The sequence below is a fragment of the Anabrus simplex genome, chromosome 11, assembly GCF_040414725.1.
Source record: "Anabrus simplex isolate iqAnaSimp1 chromosome 11, ASM4041472v1, whole genome shotgun sequence".
NCBI classification, from domain to species: Eukaryota; Metazoa; Arthropoda; class Insecta; order Orthoptera; family Tettigoniidae; genus Anabrus; species Anabrus simplex.
In genome coordinates this window covers 6,912,418-6,939,942 of record NC_090275.1, presented here as the reverse complement: position 1 = coordinate 6,939,942, position 27,525 = coordinate 6,912,418, and the positions used below count along the sequence as shown (strand labels likewise).

The 27,525-nt window shown below is 39.6% G+C and overlaps 1 long non-coding RNA gene across 1 annotated transcript; it reads left to right on the top strand.

The window, feature by feature from the left end:
- Positions 1–2,868: 2,868 nt before the first annotated feature.
- Positions 2,869–15,351, top strand: LOC136883496 (uncharacterized). The gene is made up of 4 exons (XR_010861256.2): positions 2,869–2,955; positions 3,865–3,912; positions 7,963–8,001; positions 15,253–15,351. It is a non-coding gene; the product is annotated as an uncharacterized lncRNA (long non-coding RNA).
- The last annotated feature ends 12,174 nt before the right edge of the window (positions 15,352–27,525 follow it).

The following is a 27,525-nucleotide window of genomic DNA, read 5'->3' as shown; positions in this document are numbered from 1 at the left end:
TTAATTTGTTGCATTGTTGTTTTAGAAAACTAATTCTATAGTTTCAGTATTCAAATAATTATTTCGTTGTTATTATTTTATTGTTGTTGTCTTGTTAGCAACAAATTATATATATTATAAATTTATATCCGCAATTGAATTCTAAAGCAAAGGCAGTGTGCTTCTGACACATCCAGTTCAATTTGCTATGAAATTGTCAACAAAACTAACTGAAAGATGTATTACCTTCAAGCGAACGTTATGTAAGTTATTTATGTCTTCATAAGGCTATAATTCCATTTCTGTCCATTCCCTGAATGATTCTCTGTTATTATTTTTCATACTAAACCTAAATTTGGCGTTTGAATCGTTTGTCATATTATGCAAGAATACAAATTCCATTTCTCCATACACATTTCAATGTAAAATGTCCCTTTTCCTCATAGTTCCAGCTCTATTTTACTTTCATTAGTATGTTTTAATTTTAAATAATTAAAAGGAACTGATATACCATCCCTCGTAAATAACAAATTAAGTGAAATAAACATAAAGCCAAACAGTGTGTTCATTTTAGGTAATTCGAAACAAAGTAGGTTTTTTATTTCCTCATTCAGAATGAATATCTTATATCTTTACCAATCAGATTATACATCGACTGTCCAGTTTCTCGAGTTTTCTAAGTATCCAGTGAGTTTTGGGTCTAGAAGGGAAGATAATTGTATTTTGTTGTAACATATTAAGTGTGGTAAACTGAGCCGCATGTTTAGTCTAACAAGTATAGTCTATCCTGCACAACGGTTGTGCTATAAGTTTTGCATAAGCGATAGGGGGATGGACCATCAGAATCTCTTGAATTTATGTTACTCTCGGTACATTACTGATAAACAGGATAATCGACACTTCGTAATAATCACATTAGATTGCGTTCCAACCTATTACTTCCTGAATATCCGGGGTCTGGTGATAAACATACAAATCCATGAACTAATCCTTTCTTGAGCGAATATACTTAATTCATTCTCAGCTGATGTTTCTTCCTAACATGTAATATTTCTCTTGAAATTCTTCAGAAAGTGTGAGTGATATGGAGAATCAGATCTTTCTAAATATGTACATAATTTGTGGACCGTCTGCGTAATAAATCGTATTTATCGTTAATTCCATGAGGACACTGAAACGTATCACACATTCACTGGGATTGGCATATGCATAATACGGAAGGAAAATAATTTCAGATCAGTTATTTAGTTGGTATTTACGGATCGAATTAAATCGTCCAGCCTCCTAGGATAGCCTTGGAAATTCGAATAAATATCTTTAGTAGGTGATGGAGGATCGGAAATTTATTTGGAAGCTTAAATTGATTTTCGAGAAACCTGATTTCGAATGTAGGCAGATGAAGAACGAAACAGGCTGTTTTTCTTCCGTCTACTCACAATCTGCGCGACACGCTAAACGCCTAAAGAGGTAGACAAAGGAATGAAGTTTAGTATAAATACGGCTTCGCCAATGAACCTAATGCAGGCTTTATAATGCTGATGTATCTTAGAATGTTCACTATCGTACGGAGAGACTGTATCATGTGCAAGGCTAACTCTGGTGAGGCGCAGGTAAACAATCTGATAAAACCGGTCATATCTCTGACAGTATTCTGACATTCGTGATACAACCTTTATATGGGAATTACAGAATATGTAACTTATTATTACTCCATGAATGTCGCCAACCTTGTGTTAAAAGAGGATGAGAAGAAGAAGAGTTTGGTTCAGAGGAAGGTTTTTTTTAATTCTGGGATAAATATTATGCACATATATGATATAAGTGAAGTTTATTTTAAATCCGGTCCTCAGTGAACTTGTATTTTGGATTATTTCTCTTCTAACTATTATTTCTAAAATTATTTTAATTTCAGACTTAACACGGCCCAGAAAACAATGTCACGTCTAACTTGGAGAATCTCCTCAGTACAGAGGAAAATGTTACTCAGGCCAACTGACTGACCATTTTTGGCTTTCGGTGCCATTTCATAGTAAAAAATGGAACCTATTAGACACCTGATTTATTTATTTATGTATTTATGTACTTATTTATTTATTCATTTTATTTATTTATTTATTTATTTATTTATTTATTTATTTATTTATTTATTTAAAGAGAATTATTACACTGAACCAATCTAAAAACGCATGCAGGCTGCTCAAGCAAAAGGCTACAAGTTATGGACAGATGCTGTCGCACAATGGATACAGAATATTTCATCATTCATGGCACGATTTGATCTTGGAGTGTTTTCTTTTTTCGGCGGGGGGGGGGGGGGGGGGTTAAAATCTGTGTTTCTGCCGCCAATTTAGAAATTATTTTCTAAATCTCCATTAGACTACATGATTGAAGGAAGGAAGGAAGTAAGGAAGGAAGGAAGGAAGGAAGGAAGGGATGGAAGGTTCATTGTTCATATTAAATTCAAAGCAAATGATTTACTTGTAGAGATTTCTTTCCTGTTTTGAACTTTTATTGCTATTTTCCGGAAATGAGTTGAGCCTCATATAAGACAAGCGATTTTTCAGCTAGAAAGTTAAACCATTGTTTAAAAACAAGGATCTCAGTTCCTTATCAGAAAGAGCAGAAAAGGGGAAATTAATTTTGGTGACATGTGGCATGATTTCCTGGGCCTCATCACATACGGAGGCTTTCAAATACAAAAAGTTACATTCCGATGTCCACCGACTCATCGTGGACCCAAGCACCGATACCGTGGTACCCCTTACCCCGCGATGGGACCCTGAGTAAGAGCCTGGGACCATCACCAGGCACAAAAAACATCTTCGTCTACCACTTTGCTCCAGCAGTTAGGATAGTATCGATATTTCACAACATACTGTTTTATGTTCCAGGACAAAAGCCGTTGGAGATTTGCCGCTGTGTGATGGACCCTGAAAGCGGACTGCAAAAATGTTACGGCGTCGACTGTTCAGCGAGGTGAGCATGATAAACAATAAATGTCTGATATCTTACCTCCCACTTTGCTCTCTAAGTTAATTTTCTAAAGTGTATCTACACATTGATGCACTTTCCGTAAGATAAACGGTATTCAGACTGTTTCCTGTATTTTCTTTTCCGTCTTTTACGGCCCTTTTCTTCGTCAAATATTGCAATATCACAACATTTAATTTTTCACTTTTCTAAATATTGTGTTTCTGGCTGTCTTGTAGGTAAATATTACAACACCTTTTTTACGTTCATTGAAGATCGTTACTGTATTTTCAATCCAATATTTTGTTAAATACTTGTGAATTTCATCGCTCCTTATGTTTTAAAAAGTCTACACTTCAGGCAAGCAACACACCCTAGGCATATGAGCTGCGAATTTTAGGAAAGTGAAATATAACAATTTCTTGACGAGCCTGGATTTCAGACCAGTAGTAACACAGGAATGCAAGGAAGAGAAAGGAAGTGGCATTGTCCTCAACTAAGAAACGATACGAATATACACTATTCCTTTTATAATAATTATTTTTACAGTTACGTTGTAACATTTACATTTAACGCGTGTCTTTGACAGCCTGGAAGGGTTTTAAGTTACAATTAACTAAGTCGTCACAAGAAAATAAGGCTTCCTTCTTAACAGAAGGGAAGGAGTTTCTTTGAAAATTTCGGGACATTTTCGGAAAAACCATTCGTTGGGAACCCCACGAGACCGTTCTCTTATCAAGTATTCTCGCACCTTATCTGTTAAGTGCAACCTGCAAGCTTCCTAGGTCTTCCAACCTTTGACAATTTGTGTCTGTAGTTGTGATAAAACTCTGCTTCTAGGAACTTGTAGTTACAGATGAAGCTATGGCAGATGGTGGCCTGTTTAGTAAAACTATGTACTCTCTTTCTTTATAGGGATCGGTATATACGATCTGGAACAGGAAGGACAGCAAGATACATTCCGTAAGTAGACGTGAATTTTACATTAGAACAGTCAATTTTTTAGTTAGTATATGTATTTCGTATCATGCTTGTTAGAATAAAATATATACATAAAGTACAACTTCATCACAGTCGGTTATACTTTTCGGGGTTCCATCTGCAAGCCTCCGTGAATTTACTAACCACGCCACAATATTCTATTTGTATCTAGTTCTGTGGCCTCATTTAGTTCTATAGTTCTTATATTTACATCTTTAGTAACCGAGTCAAACCGTCGTCGTCTTGATCTGCCTCTACTCCACTTACCCTCCACAATAGAGCCATTTTCTGCATAACCTATCCTCCTCCACTCGCCTAACCTGACCCCACCACCAAAGGCGGTTGAATCGTACAACTTCACCAATCGAGTACATTTTTCACTCAGCCTTTATCGTCTCATTCCAAATACCCTCCTGCCATTGTTCCTTCCTAATTTTACCAGCGATCATTATCGTTACTTTAATGTCTATTACTTATAAAGTATGAATATGATATCCCAGGTATACTCAGACTTTACTCTTCTACGGCGAAGTTGGTCTGAAAGCAGACATCTGTAGACTTAAGAAATTAGTAGTTAATGTTTTATAGTAACTCTCAGAAATTTATCTTCTGTTTATAACTACCATTTAAGTTTAATTTAATAATTAATTATATGTAATTTGGCTCTGAAACCTGGACTCTATTAAGGGCTGATAAGAAAAGAATAAATGCATTTGAAATGTGGTGCTGGCGTCGAATGTTACTCACAGGCTAACAAATGAAGAAGTTCTCAAGAGAGCAGGAAACCATCAGTCTAGAGAAAATGATCGTGAAAAGTATATGTAGTTGGATACGTCATTTACTCCGGCATCCATCATGGTGCACCACACTGCTTGAAGGGAAACTGAAGGAAAGACTAGAAGAGGACGACCAAGAGCAGGGTTCCTCGATGGCATTAAAGGGCGACGTCCATATCAACTAATCAAGCAGCTGGCTCAGGATAGAAGGTCGTTGGTCGAGGACAGTCATGCTACCCACCAACCATCAGGTTGAGGAGAATGAGACAGAGAGAGATAGAGAGGAATCTTAATACTCTGTATTTTGTACAATGTAGCACATACAAGATGGTTTGGCATAACAGCAGGCTTCATAGCCTGACCCACGCCAAGTTAAATTATATGCCAATAATAATAATAATAATAATAATAATAATAATAATAATAATAATAATAATAATAATAATAATAATAATAATAATAAAGAAGAGTGTTTCGTCCGAGAGCGGTCATTTCTTTCAGAAATGTGTTGATCGAACTTACTGCTTAGCTTTGCTGCACCTGGAATCAGTCTCCTGCGATAACACAAGTATCTTACCTGTTCCAGCTCTGTATTCCCTACTTAACATTCAGTTCTTCATATCCTACGCATTGCACCTATTTTCAAGTTCTGTGATATTAAACTGCACAATGCGCCATTAAGTTCAATTTGCCGGCATCAGTAGATGATCCATGTAAACTAACAAAAACAAAGGTGAACTAATTTCCGTAAGTACCTTGAACCGAGAACCCATTCTACCATCAATTCTCACTGCAGCACAGTTTTCAACATAAATGATTATCTACGCTAATCCCTGAGCACGGATAACACCTTTTCCCTCAATACTGCCATACGTCTTCTATAGATTGACGAAACCTAACTATCCATTCCTCTCGTAGCACTTTTCAGTTACCTGCCTCATACTGGAAATCTGTTCCTGACAGCCGAACAGTGGTTTTCATCCCAGTTACTCTTAACAACAGACAACATTACCCCTTCCATAATGCCAGTGAAGACCTTGCTGGTATACTGATCAGTGGAATACCTTGATAGTTCCTGTTCCCTTGCGTGTAGTGAGGCACAATTAATTCTTTCGTCCAATGAGAGGGTACCTTACCAACATTCCATTATAATATGATTCCTCAACGAAGCCATTTGATCCCTGCCTTCCCACCATATGTCAGGTCTTGTTCCATATGGTCCTGCTGCTTCGTGGCAATGGAGTTTATTTACCATTTTTTCCACTTTCTCAAGCATGATATTACTGAAAAAATGTTCCTCCTACCATTGAACTGTGTTTTCTCACCACGTCAACATCAAGATTTTCTTTTTACGATGTGAAAACTTTCGGAATATTTAATTCGAATAAATCGAATGAAAATAGAATAAATTGACCCGTAGCAATGTTTGCCGATTTCAGTAGTTCATCCCTTGATATCACACCATTGTCATATTTTTTATTTTCGTAATTACTTTTGATGGATATACATTCTAATCTAAAACATAAAACGATAACGTGTTTGTTTCACAAAGAGGAAGTTAAAAGGCGCAGTCCGTAACAAAAACTTCCAGAACGTCTCAATAGCACAGGAAAAGTCTTCAATTTCTTGAAACGTCAATGGAAAAGCATTTATTATATGTAACTAATCTAATTACAAAGCCCCACCAACATATGGATCGACCTTGATGGACAGATAATCGCTAAGCGACAGACTTACTCTATATTATGATAGTCCGGTAAGAAATGCTGTATATAGAAGGATGGGAACACCCCGCCATGTTTTATGAAGTACCTTTCTTGCTAGGTGTTTCATGTAACTAGGCAAATCATTGCCTGTTATTTGGAAGTACAAATCCAACATGCCGTGTTCGAGATGTACTTTGGTGTAACTAATCAACTCATTGCCGAGGAATCTGTTCATTTTCGCACCAGATGGTAAAATAAATAAAGCCATATATCGACTCGCGTTGCAGTGAACATCATACATCATACAAATAAACCGCCATTAATGTAATCGAATGCAAATAGTGCGATCAAATTAATACACATAGGAATCTAGAAAATATAACATATCTACAGTTAATATTTCTTTGTTTCGTAAGTGGAGTTACAAATAAATGTCATAAGAAAAATATAGCTAACAAAACCACCAAAACTAATGGAGAAAAAGGTTAATAAATATTTTCATAAAGTAGAATTAATCAAAGAACACGTTTCATTTATTGAGGCATAGCAGACCACACCGGGTATTAATAATATCAATAGTAAGTTAAAAGTGATTTGGAAAATCTCATGGCGAGGAGCAATGTAGTAAACCATCTTTAGGACTCAAGTCTTTTAATTGTTAATATGTTGAGTAATTGTTATTAAAATAATCTATTGTAAAGGCAAGGACATTGAGAAAAGTTAGCAGTTATTACTCTCATAATATAAATATGTAAATCGAAAACTTGTGCAAAACGTTGTGTTGAATTTATATTTTATTTTATGCATAGGCCTAATTTACATCCAACAAGCTTCATTTTATATATAGTTGTCATATGTTCTAACTGATGATGCCCGTTAGGGGAAGGAGGAAGTTCTAGATGTAATAAATTATATTTATATTGAATAGACAGACCACTTAAATATAATATTATTCTTAAATATCCACTACTTGATAGGCCTAATTTGTATTCTTTCCAGCATAAAACCCTTTAGAACTCACATTTTTGTAAATATTGTACCTTTCGGTCCAAAAGAGTTCTACAAACACTTCCTGGGAATAACTACAACTAACGACTATCTTTACATGGATGTTGTGCTGAACATGCTTTCCTAATTTATAAATTCCTCACCACGTAGCAAAAAATATTCCATTTTCCGTCAACTAAACAGAAATGCAAACTATTTGTAACTTATATATCACTGACTTATGTACCAAAAATGTGGGTTATAGCTTAATATTCTCTTAATAATATTTTTCGGAGTTTGTTAAATGAGATATTACTGTATTCAATAAAAATACTTCATATTCGAGTATGTCAGTAGGATTTAAGACACTTTTGAAAATGTATTAATCAAAATATTAAATAGACTCAAAGTGTCATATTTCTATTCAAACGACCTCTTATACCTCTCAAACAATTTTAATTTCACTAGCCTTGAGGTCTATTATCCAAAATACGTTTAAAAAACTCTAGTTATTATTTTGTGGTGTAAATTTACTTAATTCTCTTTACTTTGTTTTGTTCTAGTTATAGACCACTCAAATACGTTCCTGACGATTACTTGGGGTGAGTATTCTATCCTGAGCACGGCGCAGTACTCTAGTATTTTCTTACCAGTAACCAGCAAATTAAACTTCCAATGACCTACTAAAAGTCTCAACGTTGCGAAGTGGAAGCTTAAAGTTATAACTTATTGTCTAGAGCAGTGAAGGTAGGGCTGGGTACTACCACAGTGGACTGGCGCCTAGACTGTAGGCAACACATGTACACGTCTGCCAAAGTTGGTACAGCTATTGGAAACACTGAAGTTCCCGTACGGCTGCTTTCGTGACACTGATGATCTCCTACGGGGAATAAAATTCTAACCAGTGAATCTTTGCTTTCTAGCGAGATCGGAGAAATAAATTGTCTGGTGTGAAATTAGGAAAGTGTGGCAGTTTCTCTTGGAGAATCCCAGCTCTGTATGGTTATGACAACTCCGTGTGGCTGTTCTCGTTATATTTACTCCTTGTGGAATTAAATCCATCTGCATAATTGACAATTAGTAAAAAATAAATAGTTTGGGGATGACCTTGTTTTCTGACTCGTCTCGTCGCGGTTCACTCCAAGCTGAAGATACGAGCGATTGGGGCTTCATATTCTGAATTGATTTGCTAGTGCAGTGCCTAATGTCTGATGGAAGATGAAATCGCATCCATCTACCCTCGACCACACGAAAGACGTAATTATGCTCACATAGCTGCCCCTTTCTTAGCCGACTGAATATCTATGAAGCTGTAATCCTGCAACCTCCGGATCCCAACCCGGCAGAGGTAGTCGGAATTTTGAAGGGCGGAAAAAAAATCCATTCGACACTCCATGTCGTACGATGTCGGCATGTTAAAGATCTCTGGTGACACATTTGGTGTTTACCCCACAAAATTCATTAAATCTCTGCCATAGACGCCCAAGAAAGTTTCGGTTTACTCGGTCTGCCATCAAGTGGGCCTAGAGTAAAACGGCACGTCGAAATTGACGAGCAGACAGCCAGATGGCATCAACTTGAAATGTCTGCACACGGTAGCTGAGGCCATACGATTATTATTATTACTATTATTATTATTATTATTATTATTATTATTATTATTATTATTATTATTATTATTATTATTATTATCGCTTTACTACGCGCAAGACAAATCTAAGGATGAGGCACTGAACTATACGATTTCGGACTCACCCGCACGATAAGTTAAATATTCCTGGGTGCAGGTTATAGGAGCCAAGGGACATTTAGTATGATAATAATAATTCTTGTGCCCCCAGAGAGGTCGGTAAAAGCGAGCTGCCCGTCTGTGCCCTGGAGCCGTCACTCACCTCTACAGCCCCAAGCCACTGGAATTAACCCATGAAGGTTAAAACGGCGGATCGGCCGGGAGTCAAAGCCCTGGGCCAAATGGTAAAGGCTAACAGGCTAACCACTTAGCCATGGAGCCGGATATGATTTATAGTCTGGGTTTGTCCACACGAACAAAGTGCGTATCATATATCCTTCCAATTTTGTACTTTTCCTCATCTCGCCACTCCTGTTCGAATCCTCTTAAATGTTTTCGAGGTTTTTCATTCACTCTGATGATCTGGAGGGTTCTTCCTGCGGCTATAACCATGCAAGCAGCTCCACAGAGATTTTAGTCTCACATTTATCCATGCAGAGGGCACTTCTGATTTGTTATGGCCTTAGTTTCATCATGACACTTGTATCAATAATGCGTACTCATTGCTTTACAGCTTGAATACCGATCTATAACTACTTTAGATTCAGGAAGATTGCGAGTTCACATCTAGCACAGACAACTGAACTTTTAGTGGATGGGAAAAATGTCCGTTGGACGTTCCAAGTCATACGTTGTGTTTGGTCTCAGCAATATGTCACCCAATAGAGATCAATTACTGTGCCACCCTGTAGAATAAAAGGGACCGTCCAAATTGACACTCAGGTAGCTTAAACTGCGCCAAAATGAAACATGTGCAGTATGGTAGCTTAGGTCGTGGACTATTATTATTATTATTATTATTATTATTATTATTATTATTATTATTATTAATTACCATCAAAACTACAATAAATAACCGGAATTACAGATAAGGCCCTTTGCGGTCATTGGAACGCAAATGGGGTAAAAAATCAGGCTAAAAAATATTATATTTTTCAACTTACCTTTACGTCTCAGCGACACAGATAGTCTTATACTGACAATGAGATAGGAAAGGGCTAAGAGTGGGGAAGGAAGAAACCATGGCCTTAATAATGGTGCATTCCCAGCATTTGCCTTGTGTGAAAACTGGAAACCACGAAAGCGACCTTCAGGCTGCTGGCAGTGGGGTTCGAACCCACTATCTCCCGAATGCCAGCTGAAATCGCAAGGCCACTGCTGTTAATAATCTATCGCCTCAGTTAACGGCGTACAGACATCTGGCTGCCTGATCCTCAATTACTCAGGCCCACTAGATGGAATCACTATTGGGAGTCTGTGGCTCAGATTTAATTAATGTTGTCGAGCAAACATCAAACGTGTCACCAGAGAACTTCTACATGTCGACATCGTGCGACATGGTCTGTCGAAAGAAAATTTAGTCCGTCCTTCAAAAACCAGACTCTCTGCCGGGTTTGAACCCACGATCTTGGGGTACGGAGGTAGACACTTTACCACTGATCCACGGAGGGATGGGGTATTACGGTACCTCATGTATATCACTGTAAGTAGCTAGGTGTTGATAATTAAAAATCATTGGAGTAATCACATAGACGGGAAGGTTACAGATCACTTCACATGGTTGTGGGGGATTTTAGGGGTAGTAAAAATGTAAACGAGAGGGCTTATAAGTCACCGGTAAGACCACAGTAGAGTGTAGTTCCGAGTGCTTGGTTAGAGAACTGGAAAATATCCGAAGGAAACAGGACGATTTGTTCAAGGGCCATGGAGGCCCTTGGAGGGGTGGAAGGTAAAAGCTTCCATTATCCGTAACCTCGACACTTGGTAGGGTAGAGTGGTTAACTCTACGCCCGGCCGCCTTTGCCCCTAGAATTTAACCTGGTACTCAGTTTTGGTATAGGCTGAGTGAACCTCAGGGCCATATGCACCTCCGGAAGTGGAAATCTTGTTTCTTAAATTGTACGACTTCCTAACCTGGACTCGAACCCACGTCCTTCCGGGCGATTCGAGCATGCATTTACCGCCTCGGCCAGGCAGTCCCTTCCGACAGAGGAGCAGTGTTACGAAAATGTTACAAACTTTGCGCTGGGAGAAAGTAGACGTGCTGCTCGACTAAGCAGGTTCTTCAGTGGCGAGACATTACTGGACGAATACGCTTAAGTCGATGTTTCAAAATTAGGAGAGGTCACATTATAACGTTGGAGTTCAAGAGGGAAGATTGAGGCAAATATTCACTTCTAGATAGAGGAGTTAGGGATGTGAATAATTCACCAAGGGAGATATTCGATACCTTTCCATCCACTTGGAAATGAACACAACCAGGAAAACAAGTGATAATCCATGAGCGGCAGCTCTAAATGTATATCTGTTGCGAATAACAATATAATAATGTTAATATAATAATAATGATTAAAAATAATAATAATATAAAACTTCAAGCAGCATACAAAACTACTTGGAACAGATACAATAACAGAACTATATAAAAAGGCAAAATTCATCTTCTCTTCTTCTTCTTCCTCTTCTTCTTCTTCTTCTTAATCTGTTGACTCTCCAGGGTCAGTTTTCCCTCGGACTCAGCGAGGGATCCGACCTCTGCCGCCTCAAGGACAGTGTCCTGGAGCGTCTGACATTGGGTCGGGGATACGACTGGGGAGAATGACCAGTACCTCGTCCAGGTGGCCTCACCTACTATGCTGATCAGGGGCCTTGTAGGGGGATGGTAAGTTTGGAAGGGATGGACAAGGAAGAGGGAAGGAAGCGGCCGTGGCCTTAAGTTAGGTATAATCCCGGCAATTGCCTGGAGGAGAAGTGGGAAACCACGGAAAACCACATCGAGGATGGCTGAGGTGGGAATCGAACCCACCTCTACTCAGTTGACCTCCCGAGGCTGAGTGGACCCCGTTCCCCCCCTCGTACATTTTTTCAAATTTCGTGACAGAACCGGGAATCGAACCTGGGCCTCCGGGGGTGGCAGCTAATCTCACTAACCACTATACCACAGAGGAGGACAAAAAAGGCAAAATTGCAAAGATTACACGCGAAGTCGGGTTTCCGAGGTCAACAGTGTCGAGGGTGTATCTTCAATATCGGAGAGAGAATGTTACCACACGCGTAAACTACCGCACGGGAAAACCACAGGTGTTTAACGAACGGACATCACGTCACCTCCGCAGGACCATACTGTGTGGTCGACGGGCTACTGTGAGTCAGATCACCGCCCAGATGATGTTGGGAGTGAGGAACCCATTTCAATCAGGTCTGTAAGGAGACAACTGCGCCACAACTCGTGTCTCTTTGCTGACACCTCGACACTGAGCTGAACGACGTGCGTAGGTCCACGAACATCCGCAATGGACCATGAAATAGTGGTGGCGTGTGGTATGTTCCGATGAACCCCGGTTCTAGTTGCATCGTTCTGATGGGCGCGTGAGAGTGTGGCGTATGCCCCATGAGGCTATGGATCCTGCGTGTCAACAAGGCTGTGTCCAGGCGTGAGGCGGATCAGTTCTAGTCTGGGGGGCGTTCTCATGGTCGCAATTAGGCTCCATTTTCCGGCTGCAGGTAGCGCGGACAGCTGGACATTCTTTCAGACCGTCTGCATCCATTTCTCGCCCCAGATTAGCTCTTTCTACAGGTCAATGCGCCATGCCGCCACTCTGTGGTGGCACGCAGGTGGTTGGAGGAGCACTCTAGTGAAGTTACGACAACGATGGGTACAACCAATAATTTATTTATATATATTTATTTATTTATATATATATATATCTATATGTATATATATTTATTTACATCACATCTAGCATGTATTCAGGTCTCTGCGACTATTCTGCCAAGCCCACTGCAATGCATGCATCAACCGACCCTATGAACAACATTTTCACACTATTCACTGGATGCATGAGGAATTGCATTAGTAGCCTCTCTCATACCCCAGTGATATTCATAGTTGCAAAGCCAACGATGAAAGTGAAAGATAATAATAATAATAATAATAATAATAATAATAATAATAATAATAATAATAATAATAATAATAATAATAATAATAACAACAACATTTATTTTACATGCCACTAAATATATCAACACGAGGCTGACGTATTTGAACACCTTCAAATACCACCGGACTGATCCAGAATCGAACCTGTCTATACCTGTCATATACATCTCAACCGTCAGAGCCGCTCAGCCCGGGAGATGAAAGAGAGAGAGGTCAAGGAAAGCAATACACTTGAGCTCACCCATACCAAAAGACAAAGTGCGCCGTAAACACTAGGTCTCTTCAGCAAAGGCACTGATTTTTCAAGAAAGCCAAATGCCGTAGAAATTCGGTCGTGAAATTGACGTGTATAGTTTTCCTTATGATTATTATGTCAACAATTTTGTCATTCTTGTTCAATAACTCGATTGAACTTATTTTTTGTACAGGAAGTAGAGGAGCCCGCCTCGCGGCCATCATCTTTAAGGGGTCAGGTCTTTATGGTATGACGCCGTGGTTAGTCGATTCGATTCTCGTTGTTAGAAAAATATGTACAATCGGAATGCTGGCCGGCAGGTTGGGAGGGGGTGCTGTACAATTTTTGAATCGCTAGATTGCTTGCCTCGATTGAATTCGAAACCTCTCCGCAGTTTTAGTATGAAGTGAAGGCATATCATTGTTCATATGGTGATACCTTTGTAGGATTGTGAAGTTTTGACTTGAGGAGATACTTGGTATGATTTGAGAGGAGGAGGCTATCTGCCGCTACCGGTTTTCAGCCAGTCCCTACCTCATTATCAGCATCATCTCCCATTCTGACATGCAGGTCGCTGATGGGCGTCAAATAGGAACATTTGTGCCGGACGAGTGGTACATGTCCTTGCTCACTCCGAAAAATAAATCTACTTCGATCTGCATCTCTTCCCCTGTCTATTATCATATAACACGACAGGTAAAAAATGTGAATGTTTCCTTACAATTTGGTTTCCCTCGATCATTGCATATTAAACTTTCTAAAATTGATGCAGGTTTCCCTCTGGTCATTTATTGCTTAATATGGATACCATTGTATCATAATTGTTTCAGGAAAACAATTTAGTGTTCCAAAACTATTTCAGCGTCTATAAGATGTGTGAACTATTTAATTTATTCAGAACAATGTAAATAGTTTGTCAACTTTGCACAAGACTGTTGTTAAAACACAGCCTATTACCGAAAATGCCGAACTGAATTGAATTGTGGGACGGGTGCAATTGGCTTCTTGTATTTTCTCGACGTCCGTTAGAACAGTGGTTGTCCGGTTTTGACTACGAAGACAATTGTATACTCTTAATTAAACAGACGCTGAGCATCTCGAAATGTTCCCATCTCGTAATAATTATTTTCACATTTCGTTTCGTTGGATGTTTCAAGGTAAATATCGGAAGTAGTACGATCGAGAATTAAGAAACAAACAAGTAATAATTTTAAAAGAGACACGAGGAGCTCATCCACTCAAATGCTGTTGTCATCAGTGAAACAGCCATCCATCGCCCACTTCGTAGGTGCAATGTTAGTTGCTAACGGAAAACATTGCTCAGGCGGATCGACGGAAAATTTTCCTTTGAGTGATTAGAAATCGATTATTCTGCGATAAGTAACATAATGCGAGGAATTTCAGAAGTTAAACAGAGTCAAAGTTCACAAAATTACTAAAGCGCACATTATACAGTACTGAGTTCATTTTTTATGACTTTTGTGTTCACTGCCGTAACTCGTTCTTTATTGACTGCTTTCTGAGGATGATCGCTTCTTAACATAATTCATACAGGTAATGTTCTTGTTGAGGGGCTTATGGTTCTGCGCACGAAACAAAACTTAAAATTTCCATAGTTTTCGTATGGATTAAAATTTGCATTGACAGGTTATATGCGGCATGCGAAGTAAATTTCGTGTGGAATATTTTGTTAATATAGAAAAATATGTGCTGTTTTGTCCTCAAAGTGAATTTGGTCTATCGTAAGGGGGAAAGCCGATAAATGGACTTCTTTGCTCTTACTCTATCTGACGCGTTTTGCTGAGGAAATACAGTCTGTGCTATTTTAGTGATTATATTTGGTGACCATTCATTAACTGACATAAATATTTTATTTCGTGTTTCAGACAATTTACCAGACTTCTGGAGTAAAAGTTGCAACAAACGGAAGTTGTTCAGCAGATTGGTGGAACCGTAAAAATTTTCATATTGTTTGTACTATGGAGCACATTTTATGATAATTACGATGAATTCACGAAATGTAATAAAGAACCTCACTGGCACACTGCACAATGAGATGTCAGAATTTTTTAGAAACCCAATTCATATTAGATAACATTAGGTAGTTCACAACCACATTTTAATCACAATAAGTACAATTTTCTTTTTCGTAGGTAAGGGAGGATTCCTAGAAACAAACTAAGTCAGTTCCCAACTTGAAATTTCCTAAAACTAGAAATGAAACTTCTGTTTTCTAGGCAGACACGTGATACTGGAATTCACTCAGCCTATAACGTGAATGAATACTATGTTACTTCATGAGAGCAACACGGAAGTCTTCCACATCTGCAGGAAATTTTGTTGCCTATCCTCAAATAGTGTTAAGATTCTCCAGAATTTCTTTATCATGATAAGGTTAAACCCTACTTATAAAAGTACGTTTGCTCAAACAATACTGGCAGTTAAGGACTGAAACGTTTATAGGCTACAGTTTATCTAGCCATACCTTGACGGTTATCAGTATTGTCTGCCATGTTCGGGAGACTGAGTTCGATTCCTGGTACTGTCACAAATTTAAGATTAGCAGGAGGGCAAGTAATTAGTTAGAAAGTTACAAGCAGCTCACATCCATTGCGGGTCAGCCTACGCATATTTTGATAGTGACAAGAGTTCCCTACTGAGAGGGACCTCAATGATTCTGAATTCAATTAAACGACTAAAGCCGAATTTTACAACAGATAATAAAAGCAAATGATATGAATATATGTTTAACAATTCACAGCCTTCTAGTAAACTAATGTTGTCGAAACACAGACCTTAGAATTATGGATGACGATGATGGAGGTTGCAGAGAGAATCCTTAGCGAATTAATTTACGATTTTGTCCAACGTACTGGGCTAGATCTGGATGCTCTTAATAGTGTCCCATGCATTCATATTTATATAGCCTCTGCTTCCTATTAGCAGTTCCGTTTCTGGCCAGCACACGTGAAGGATGTTATTTCTCAAATAAATGATGCATGGTTCGTAGATGTTCCTTTTTTCCTCCAGCCTGAGCTACATTGCTATAACCACTGCTTCTCCACCTCAGAATGCGGATACATGTTTACATGTTGCAGTATCTTCGGATTCTCTGTGGTAAAGGTTGTAGTGAATTTGTGCTACATAATATATCGATCTAAATGACAGAATTATGTCGTTCCTGATGGATGTTCTGATGTGCTGACCTAGTATTGGGTTTGTCTAGTAGTTATACCATCTTTATTTTCTGATATTAGGGTAATATTTGTCAACGTTTTACGCCCTAAGTGACAGCCATATTGGATTTCCTACAATTATTACATAGATGACACTAGATAGAACGGCAATTTATTATATCTATCTATAGACTCTTGCCCTAAGTGTCAACCATCTTGTCCTATTCAACATAATTGCCATAGAAACCTCGATTCACATAGGAACTCCACACTACATATCCGGTGTTACCTAGAACACAGAATCACACCGTATAGCCAGCGTCTCAACGCCGATTGTTGAAAAAACCTGACCACCCTAAAAGGCCAACGGCTTCGGGCGGTTGAGCCTTTAGGGACGGATATGGTCCCTCAGTGGAGCAAATACCACTGGAATCCATAAAGACGGAGGGCAGCAGCTTCGTTATTAGTGCACGTTGGCGTCAGCCGAGGTATCGGCTGATACGGTGATGTGACGCACATTTGGGAGCGTAACCCTAGTGGTGTAAGCTGTCTTAAAGCTGCGTGAGGAAGGCAACAGGAAACCACCTCGTATTTAATCCCCAGGAAAATCTTTAGCATGACTGGAAAACATAAAGCCAAGGCCCTCAGTCCCCGGCAGCCCTTCAGTGGGCAGGGGGTACTGAGGAACTCCGGGCGAGTCACGGGAGGGATTCCAACGTGGAAGGACCCTTAACGCCATCAGAGAGATGGAGAGATTCAAGATCGACGTTTTTGTTATTAGCGAAATGCGCTGGCCTCATTCAGGAAAAAAATCAGTGGTTATCAGGTATACTACTCCGTTATTAACGATCCTTGCCATCTTAATGGCGTGGGTTTCATTGTACATCGAGGCATCAGTAATTCTGTTAAAACTTTTGTACCAGTACCAGTTACAGCTTAATGCATGACCAATTTTAGTGAATATCATCCAAGTATATGCTCCAACATGTGATGCGTCAGACGTTGATGTCGAAGATTTTTACACGATAATCGAAGCAGCCCTGTCATACACCAGACCATCTGAGATAAATATTGTGATGGGAAACTTCAATGCTAAAGTCGGCCATGGCCATGGCTGACGTAGTCGGTATCTAAGGATTAGGAGCAAGAAATCCTGGAGGTGATCGACTAGTCCAGATGTGCCAGGAGGAGGGCCTTAATATAGCAAACACATATTTCCAGCTACCTCCACGTCGCCTCTATACGATGACCTCAAATGCTGACAGCAGTATTAGGAACCAGATTGATTACATCACAATTAACAAGTTGTTCAGAAATTCTATCAAATGTGTGAAAACATACCCTAGTGCTGAAATCAACTCAGACCATAGCCTACTGTTTGCTTCTATGAATCTCAGGCTGAAGAAATGCCATTTAAACGGGAGTTTTAGTCGGATTGAGATTCAGAAGCTTCAGGATCAAGCACTGAAGGATGAAGTTCAGTCAGCCCTACGTGTAAAACTTGCGGACGTTCAAAACAGCGTGAATATAAATGATTTTGAAGGCAATTGGAAGCACATCAAATGTGCAATAAACGACGTAAGTCAAGTAAAAGTAATGGATGCTGGAAGAAGGAAAAATAAGCCGTGGATGACAGAAGAAATTCTGAAGCTGATGGACCAGAGAAGGTCATTTAAGAACAATGATCCTGTAAAATACAAATGTTTGTAGGTCAATACGACAATACGTAAGGAATGCAAAAGAACAACAAATCTCTGAGGAATGCAACGAAATAGAATTAATGAATTCAAAACATGATTTTTTTCAAACGTGTACAAGAAAATGAAAGAAGTAACAGCGGCATATAACAAGAAGGATAGCGGAGTCCTCCTTAATAAGAATGGTGACATCTTAGCGAGTACAGAAGAGAAACTGAAAGAATGGATGGAATATGTACAAAATCTCTTCTTGTATCACAGAAACGAGGATTGGGCAGACGATGGTGTGGATATCACACGTGCAGAAGTAGAGTATGCCATAAGAGCGAAGAATGGGAAGGTTCCAGACCCTGATGTGATGCATGCTGAGATACTGAAACTGCTTGACAAAGAAAAATTCCTTTCATTATTAGTTGACTTATTCAACAGTATTCACCGCAGTGGAACCATTCCTCGAGACTGGCTCAAATCAACTTTCGTACTATTGCCTAAGAAAGCCAATGCGAAATTCTGCATTGAATATAGAACAATTAGTTTGATGAGACACGTTCTGAATGTATTCCTAAAGGTCTTGCAAGCGAGAATTTATCATAAATGTGAGGAGAATATCGGAATGTCACAGTTTGGCTTCAGACATGGTTTTGGTACTACAGGTTTTTAAGTGCTCGTCTCATATTGGACGTTTTGTAGAATATCTCAACAGTGGTCACCTGTCAGCGTCAACGTCCTGATATGACTTCTCGAAACTAATCATATAGAGCCCGGATATTTGGGTTGCAGGAAGTGTCGTCTTGCCCGTTCTTCCTTAACGTAGCGAGAGCAACATAACTTGTAGGAGTTTTAATAGACTCGGCCCATAAAGTTTATGCAAATCTCTAAGCAAAACTGTTCTCCGGCCTCTCTCCACGCAAGTTACTCAACTCGCTATATACCTTTCGACGGCCACAATCATACGTACATTTGGCGATCCTATGATGGCGTCATTCACATTACATCAACTGTGATCTCGTTTCATGCATTCATCTCTTAATTTTAAATATTGTCCAAACATGAAACAATTTATGAGTTACTAGCACGTAAGTCTCTCTTGGAGAGTAAATATTAATAATAATGTAACAGAAATTTATTGGACCCCAACCTATTCAATACATTACAGAATGTTAACATTTTTAGTTAAACATCGTTAAAATGGAGACATGTTTCGCCCTCCATATTGGGCATCATCAGTCATATCAAAGCACCTCAAAATTAAACCAGACGTCTGGTTGGAAATTATGAATATAATATGTAAGAAAGAATACATTAAAAAACACGTACAAAGTCCTATCCTAAACGAAATAACAATAGACTAGTTACATATAGTAAAATACGCTAGTGGTTTCTTAATATTAAAATGAGGCCATCATATGCACAGTATAAAAATGAAAGTAATCAAATTCTATATGATATTGAGTTCGATGGTAGTTCTACATAGTATATACAAATGTTGGCAAAATAAAACACAATTTATAATTACTGTACACTTATTTATAATTGTTAAAATTGATGAGGTAAAACATTCCAATTTGTCTATTTGTAATTTGGCTCCAACCAAAATAATTCGCCCTAGGATTCATGAGGTAGTCAACTCCGTTGGTCACTTTCTATTTGAATGGAGTTCACAGTGCAAGTGAACAGCTTTTGTTGATTATAAAATGAGGCTGTGTTGTTTTAACTCTGTCTTAGCACAGCCTCATTTTATAATCAACAAAAGTTGTTCACTTGCACTGTGCACTCCATTCAAATAGAGAGTGACCAACGGAGTTGACTACCTCATAAATCCTAGGGCGAATTATTTTGGTTGGAGCCAAATTACAAATAGACAAATTGGAATGTTTTACCGCATCAATTTTAACAATTATAAATAAGTGTACAGTAATTATAAATTGTGTTTTATTTTGCCAACATTTGTATATACTACGTAGAACTACCATCGAACTCAATATCATATAGACTTTGATTACTTTCATTTTTATACTGTGCATATGATGGCCTCATTTTAATATTAAGAAACCACTAGCGTATTTTACAATATGTAACTAGTCTATTGTTATTTCGTTTAGGATAGGACTTTGTCCGTGTTTTTAATGTATTCTTTCTTACATATTATGTTCATAATTTCCAACCAGACGTCTGGTTTAATTTTGAGGTGCTTTGATATGACTGATGATGCCCCACATGGAGGGCGAAACATGTCTCCATTTTAACGATGTTTAACTAAAAATGTTAACATCCTGTAATGTATTGAATAGGTTGGAGTCCAATAAATTTCTCTTATATTATTATTGAGATTCTTTCAATACGGAAAATAAAATGACTTTCATTACTTGCAAAGAGTAAATATTAGTATGTAAAATGTAACTGGAAATTTGAAATGAATCTGCTAATGCATCCTAGAGACAAAAGTTACATTTCCTACGTTACATACTTGTCAACTGTATAGACTCGTAACAGGAAATATGAAATATCGTCATGAACCATACTGAGTTGGAGATGGTCCATTAATAACTGGTGTAATCGGCTGACTGTTGAACGCAAGCATGCATTATGTCGAACAGGTGCCGGATGTCAGCTTGTGCGATGTTGTTAATTGCGTCTTGCACTTGGTAGGTCAATACAGACACGGTAATGCCGGTTGTGGATGTTCTCCAATTATGTGTCTTAGGATATCGAGTGGGGACAGATCGGGGATGGAGCAGGCCAAGGCAACATGTCGACAATCTGCAGAGCAAGTTGGGTTACAACGGCGGCATGGGGTCGTGTATTATCCTGTTGAAAAATACCTCCGGGAATGCAGCTCATGAATGGCAGCACAACAGGTCGAACCACCAGACATCTGCAAGCAGGGTGCGTGGGGTAACCACGAGAGTGCTCCCGATCCAGAACTCCCGGTATAGGTCCAATGTGTCGACGCCGCAGACAGGTGGAATACAGGCGCTCACCTGGCCTTATTCTAACCAATACACGGTCATCACTGGCACCAATGCGGATCCGTATTTCATCGGAAAACACAACGGACCTCAATTCAATCCTCTTATGAGCTGTCAACTGAAGTTTGCGGTAAGTGGAATGCACGCTGCAGGGAATCTGGCTCGGAGTTGTCCTTCAAGTAACCAATTTCGAACAGTTCGTTGCATCATTGCGGTGCCAACTGCCGCTCGAATTGCTCCTGCAGACGCAGTTCGCTGCACCACAGCAGTACGCCGAAACGGCGGTCCTGAACGGGGACGTTCAGAGCCTGGTCTTATTGAGCGCCTACACGCATGGACAGTGAAGACATTACTGCCAAGTCGTTCTGCAATAGCGCTGAGGGAAAATTCTCCATCACGCACCCTATTATATGGCCTCGTTGAACCGCAGTGAACTGTTGATACTCTCCTCTTCATCGTCGTAAAAGAATCCTTAACCCACTTACAGTCACTCCGTCCAATCTCACAGATAACTAACGCTCTCACAGAGTGCAGTGGGTATTTAAAGCAAGCCTGATATGCAACGTCATGGGGCCGCTACTAGCGTGGCTAATGCGAATGAGGGAAAATTGCATGGTCATTTTTCATATGTACAAACACGCTTACCCCTTCTTGGTGTTTGGATATTTATATCCGCCAGTGTATGTAGATTTCTGATTTCTTCGTTATGTCCGTACCTTCAGTTTCGTTGCAACTCCTTTCAAAATTTCAATAAACCCTAAATAATAATAGTGAGTCCTTGTATTTACTTTCAGTATAGTAACTTGATCAGCACCCGGTCTATGATGTTGTAGCCCAAACAATGAGGAGGTCATGCGTGTCTGTTGGCTTGAATTCCGGGTGCACATTAATGAGGTGCTTATTCTATGCTCTTTGACTGACACAGACGATGTTGTTAATATGGCGCGGGCCTCAGTAGCGAATGTAACGCCATCTCTATGTTATTCTGTGCTCGTTCGCAGTTATCCACAGCGAAGCTTCAGATACGTAATTTTCTTTAAAAAGTACCAAATTCCTGGTCGCAGAATTTCATTGTATTTGTCCTGTAAATTAGAGGCAATAAAACTGATATCTGGTGCAAATTTCAGCTGCTGAAACAGTTCCGTTTGTTCGTAATCGCTGTGAATGACGGACGGAATAGGAGTGAGCCAGGGATGTCGCATGTCACTGGCCCTGGCCCAAATAGCTATTACAGAAGGCCCTGGATGAAGCAAGAGGCGTTGTTGTGGTGAAGAACCAACAAAGACCATGAAATACGCAGATGATATGGCGTTGTTAGTGGAATCAGAAAAATGATCTGCAAGTCATGTTGGAATAATAATAATAATAATAATAAACACTATCATCATCATTTAGTGTGGCTATTTCTAGCCGGATGAAGCCCTTGTAAGGCAGACCCTCCGATGAGTGAGGGCGGCATCTACCATGTGGAGGTAAGTGCGTGTTACTGTAATGGAGGTTAGTGTTATGTGTTGGTGTCGGTTGCAAGAATGTTCGGAACAGCACAAACACCCGGCCCCCGAGCCATTGGAGTTAACCAATGAAGGTTCAAATCCCGGACCCGGCCGGGAATCGAACCTGGGACCCACTGCACCGAAGTCCAGTACGCTGACCATTCAACCAACGAGTCGGACAGTCATGCTGGAAAATATTGAGAGAGTGGACAAAGAGTTGGGAATGAAGATCAACATTGGGAAGACCAAGATGAAGAGATTGTTGTTAATATAACACTAGCGGGGAAGTAATTGAGATATTTGAGAAGTTTGTTAACATGGAATGGAAACTTTACAGAAGAAATAAGAGACAGTATATCTATGGGAAAGAAAGCTTTCGGAAAGGTGAGTGGGATTTTGATATCTAACGCAAAACCTATTTATTTGAGAAAAACGTTCGCAAAGCGTGTTGTGTGGAGTGGTGTCACATGGAGTTGAAACATAGACATTAAGATAGAAAGTATATGGAAATTTTTGAAATATGGTTGTGGAGAAGAATGGAAAAATTGACGAGGATAGATAAAGTGGGAAATGATGGAGAGTTAAGAAAAGTAGGTGAGGAGAGCAATCTCATGACAAGGATAAGGAAGAGGAAAATATCCTCGTCGGGTCACATACTACGTAGAAATATTTTGTGTTATATCTTACTGGAATGGAATCATACAAAAAAGGGCATTTACATTTATACCATAAACATCGATATTTTCCCTTTTCTTGGTCCCCATATTTCCTGTACTCCATAATATGAAAAAGAAATAGAACTCAGTAATATCTGTGTGATCGTCTCACTATAGGCCGTAAATAAATCCTCTTAAAAACAGTAGGAGTAACAAATGGATTTCAAGTCAGCAGCAGTTTCTGTTTTATCGTTTAATTATGGTAGCCTTGAATGAATCTGCTGTAATGTTAGCATTAAAGTGACGATAAAACTGAATGTTCGCTAATCAATTACGAACGGCAGATGAGTTCCTTTCCTTATCATCGTTGTATAATTCCTTTCACAAGAGCAATTACGCATTACAACCAAGAAAGATGTAAAAGTACGAGAGGATTGAATTATGTCACATCAGTAAACTGCTGTTAGGAAGGAATGCCATATTCGTGTTCTAGCCCTGCGCATGACATGTCCGTACCAGCGCAATCGGTTCTCTTCCTCCTTAGTCCCTTACTTTGAAGATCCCTTTGATATACGTGTTCTTCATTTTGTTTGCTGTTGTTGCTCGAGTTACCTACCTTGTACGGGAATTTACATTTGATGCCATGTTGGCAGCCTCACTGTCAATTTCAGCGTTGATGCTACTTTACCTTAAGACAGAAGGCGATGGTATTTGCGGTCCATCTGATTCTCGTAGTCCTCTTCCCTCCTGTTCGTCAGCGGCCGGTTATCCTATCCATGCCTTACTCTCTTGCATCCTAGTTGCGTCTATTCCTGGTCATATTTGTATAATCACGCTTGGCCAAGTGATTTGGAATTTACCTGTCCAACACGCTAACGTGTTATGGGTTATTTCAGATTCCTCGTGACCAAGGATAGCAATTTTACCGTATTGAAAACATAATTTTAACATTTTGAATGCACATCTAGAATTTTCTATCATTTACGCATTTGTAATGTAGTATTTTGTAGAAAAACATAGAATTTGAATCTGTGTCATTCTGTAAATATATGCCTTTTGGTAATATTAATGGACAAATAAAAACACACACTATATAATAAACCTGTACGACTATTAAATTGATTCGGCAATTGCCGAGTTAAACTTAAATGAATGTTTTATGTTCTTGCAATGCTTGTTATCATAGAAAAATACGATAATTTTCTGTAAATACAGTAATGAGTAGGTGAATCATTTTACAAGTGCTTCTTTACACACTACATTGCAAGTAGTACGATATTTAGCTACAGTTTGACCTTCAAGTTACGGAATAAACACGCTCGGAACATTACAACGCATGACTGGCTGTGAGCTGCGGTTGAGATACCAGCCCGCTCTGCTCTTTTACAATCGTCATTCAAAAAATCATGATGAATATGAAATTGTCTTCTGAACGAAGTACGAATTGTATCTAATCACTTCTTGTAATCATAGAATTTTGAACACCGGCGAGCTGGCTGTGGGGTCTAGGGCACGCGGCTGTGAGCTTGCATCCGGGAGATAGTAGGTTCGAATCCCACTGTCGGCAGGCCTGAGGATGGTTTTCCGTGGTTTCCCATTTTCACACCAGGCAAATGCTGGCGCTGTACCTTAATTAAGGCCACGGCCGCTTGCCTCCAACTCCTAGGCCTTTCCTCTCTCATCATCGCCATAAGACATATCTGTGTCGGTACGGCAGAGTACGCGACCGGTTGCCCTAATTCTCGTATCAACAGCTCGTTATCACCTGGATGAGCTAGCCTTGTTCAGTCCGCAATTAATTGAAGTCCCTGGTATTTAAAGCAAGCCTTTTCTTTCTCCAAAAATAATATGCATATCTACCCAGTCGTCATGCCTGCACGGTTGCTAGGTAACAATACCTTACATCACAGCCTGCACGGTTGCTAGGTAACAATACCTTACATCATAGCCTGCACGGTTGCTAGGTAACAATACCTTACATCACACCTGCACGGTTGCTAGGTAACAATACCTTACATCACACCTGCACGGTTGCTAGGTAGCAATACCTTACATCACACCTGCACGGTTGTTAAGATTACACTTCCGTCACCTTAACTACCGTAACGCAAATTTTCAAATGACGCCCCAGTCACAAGACGTATTTATGTCAAACTATAAGTAAATTTTTCTCTGAAAAATTTAAAAGCCGTGAGAAATGAAAACAAACAAGCACAGTCCTTCCTAAGGATTTTGTGTCACACTACTAATGTGAAAATCACCACCCCTATTCACGACATGTCCATACCAGCGCAGTCTTTTCTGGCACTTGTCTTGACGTAGCAGTTATTAACTTTGACCGTGCAACTTACTCCGCAAGTCCATTTCAGAATTTCATTCCCGTGGTTTGTAATGTGTAACACTACTGTGCTATCGGGAGCCGGCAGTGGGCTAGTCTCACAGCTGTTTTATTGATGATGCCTTTGATCTAGTCCGGCATGTGTCGATCACACAACACACCTGTCAACACTCTCGATGTTGTCATCCTGCCTTTATGAGGTTGTTTATGTCCTCGTCATTGTCACGTTAAATAATGACAATGAGCTGAGGTATTTGAAACTTTCAGTCCATATCAACAAAAATTAGAGGGCGAAGAACAATACAACCCCAGATCTCACAGGTCTCACAAACCAGATAATACTTGTGACAGTAGGAGAAAGAGAGCCTGACAACGAAGGTCAGACAGGGAAGATGAAAGTGAGGAGCCAGGAAGAGGTAAGTGGAAATAATACCAGACTCAGCTGATATCTCGAAATCTTTTTTTCCAACCTCAGAAGTTTTAAGCGTCTAGAACGGCAATGAATTTAATACCTTCTAATTATAGCATTTGATGATTTGTTTAAATATATGATGAACGATTGATTTTGAAATCAAGATATTAATTTCCACGGTATTATCTTATCAATAGTTTCCCTGTGGATGAGAGAGCCCAGTTGTAGTATTTTGTTTAGTCGGACCACCTCGTACAATCCACGCTGCAATTCACATTCGCATTCTCTGCCCTCTACCACAAAACGAAAACGTATGGATTATGCGAGAGGCAAATTTTACCCCCGGGTGAGGGACGCAGATGGAGAATACACCCACGGTATCCCCTGCCTGTCGTACAAGGCCAACTAAAACGGGCGACCAAGGGATGATGGAATTATAACCATGAGACTACTTGTGAGGAACACCGCGGGTCGATGTTACTTGCGATAAGTACCACCATGGGACTACGTCAGCTGCGATTAATACCACTATAGGAGGAACACCATGATTCTGCTTTGCCGGTGATGAGTACTAATACAAGGGGCCGGTGACCTGCATTTTGAACCCGTATGGAATACTAGCAGCATCTCAGAATATAAGGCATTGCGAATTGGATCCGCTGATTGTCGTGGATTCATGGTAATTTCTTCATCGTCATTCTTTTCATACAGTGGATACATTCTGAAGTTTAATTATCGTTTCATTTCGTTGCACCTCGTACTGTATGGTCCGTTGACCTAGCTGTTAGGCGCCTTTAAACAACATTTTCATCATCCAATTTGTTTGCGAAACATTATATACATTTTTCCGCTCCAAGGAAAACCATAGAATCATGGATGTAATTTTAGGGTTAGAATACGTGTGAGAGAGTACAGATTCCTTCGTTGTTCCCCTCTTAGACCTACAGGTGGGGGTACTGATGATGCATCGTATGACGGAAAGAAATGTGTACCATCATGATCTACGTCCAGCAATATGGCAGCTGATACAGCACACAACATTCCCATACCATGTCACAAGATAGCCCCACGTATCAAGATCTACGTCCAGCAATATGGCAGCTGATTTAGCACACTATTTTACGGTCATAAATAGTCGCAAGATACGTATTATGAGAAAAATTCTGCTGCCTTCGGTTACATTCCCCTGTGTAAGGGGTTGCCTGGTTACCACACTGTCGGTCTTCTCTCGACGCTATGTTCTGTGCATTAAACTGATACCGCTAAAGTCTCACAGCCCAACAGTATGTCCATATTGAAACAAATACATGTCAAATCATTATATCACTGTGAAAAATAACCTATCGTGACTTTTGCTGGACCCTATTCTGCAAGTTAAGAAGTATCGAAGTACGATGTCCTATACAACTCTTACTCGT